Raw genomic sequence first — 1,600 nt, 5'->3', positions numbered from 1 at the left:
TTCCTGGGGCTTTATTTTTGCCAAGTCCTTCAGAGTCACCTGCACATCCTCCTTCATCCCATTTCCTCTTTTTTATATGTTGTTTCTTGAAATTCTTTTGTGTTAGCAATTTTTTTTTTTTGGCACAATGATTCTGTATACTCCTTCTATCTTCTTTTAATGCATTCTGAATTATTCAATATTCTGCCTATAGCATCCTTAAGCATTGCAGCTCATGGCTTGACTTTATTCTTCAGTTCCTTCAGCTTAGAAATGCTGAGAGAGTTCAGCCCTTTTGATTTTCTTACTCCAGCTCCCTGCACATGGATGTGGTGAGATAGAAACTCTCATACACTGTTGGTGGGATTGTAAAATGGTAAAACTACTCTGGAAGGCAATTTGTGTTTCCTCAAAAGAGCTGAACATAGAAATTCCGTATGACCAAGCTATTCCACTGCTTGGAATATAACTCAAGAAAATTAGAGCTAAGACACAAACAGAGGATTGTACACCAGTGTTCACAGCAACGTTATTCACCATCTCAATAACATGGAAAGAGCCCAAATGTCCAACCAGAATCAAATGGATGGAGAAATTATACATTCACATGATGGAATACTATGCAGCATGCAGGAGCAATGATTTTGAAAATCACTGTCTAACTTGGGAAGGAAGGAAGAGCATTATTGTAAGTGAACTAACTCAGCCCCATCAGGAAAAATACTGTATAAGACCATTATTGTAGATATAGAAACTAGTAAAATGTGTATGAGGATCCAAGGGGGTGAGAATGAGAGCAGAGGGGTGAGGACAGACAGTGCGTTAATCGTTGTGTGTACAATTTGATGGGTAAATGGAGGAGTGAGTAAAGGAAATGGGAAAGATCCGGTGTGAAAAACAATGTATAAGAACATTGTAATTAAACCAGTATAAAATAAAAATATTTAAAAAAAATCAAAATCTTTCATTGAGTTTTTAAGGGTATTATCTTGTGTAAGCACATTTCCAGATCTATTTTCTAGAGCACTCCATGACAAATTCACATTCCAAACTTTTGTTTATTTTAGTTTTTAACTGCCTCCACCTCCTAGGAACCTTTCAGCGGAAGTGTGTAATGAGGACATATACCTAATATTTCTTCCCATTCCAAAGAAAGGTGACCCTACAGAGTGTAGAAATTATTGAACATCATCATTGATTTCACATGCAAGATTCTGCTGAAAATGATCAGAAAATGACTGGAACAGCACATCAACAGAGAACTGCCAGAAGTGCAGGCTGGGTTTAGAAGAGGCCATGGTAACAGGAATATTGCAGCTAACGTTAGATGGATCTTGGATGAAAACGGAGAGTACCAGAGGAATGCCTATCTGTGTTTTGTTGACTATACAAAGGTGTTTGACTGTATGGATCACAATTTTGTCTCATATATTTTGGGCGTATTATTAAGAGACTTTATTTCTTGGAGAAGGGCATCATGCTTGGAAAGGTCAAGGTTGATGAAAGAGAGAAAGACCCTCAACCAGCTAAATTGACACACTGACTGTAGCAATGGTCTCAAGTATGTCAGAACTGATAAGGATGGAACAATATAGGACATGGTTTAGAACTGTTGTCCATA

Source organism: Elephantulus edwardii, unplaced genomic scaffold, assembly GCF_000299155.1.
Source record: "Elephantulus edwardii isolate Elephantulus edwardi_28Jun2011 unplaced genomic scaffold, EleEdw1.0 scaffold00389, whole genome shotgun sequence".
Classification (NCBI taxonomy): Eukaryota; Metazoa; Chordata; class Mammalia; order Macroscelidea; family Macroscelididae; genus Elephantulus; species Elephantulus edwardii.
The sequence above is the reverse complement of the archived record's forward strand: the minus strand, read 5'-3'. Positions refer to the sequence as shown.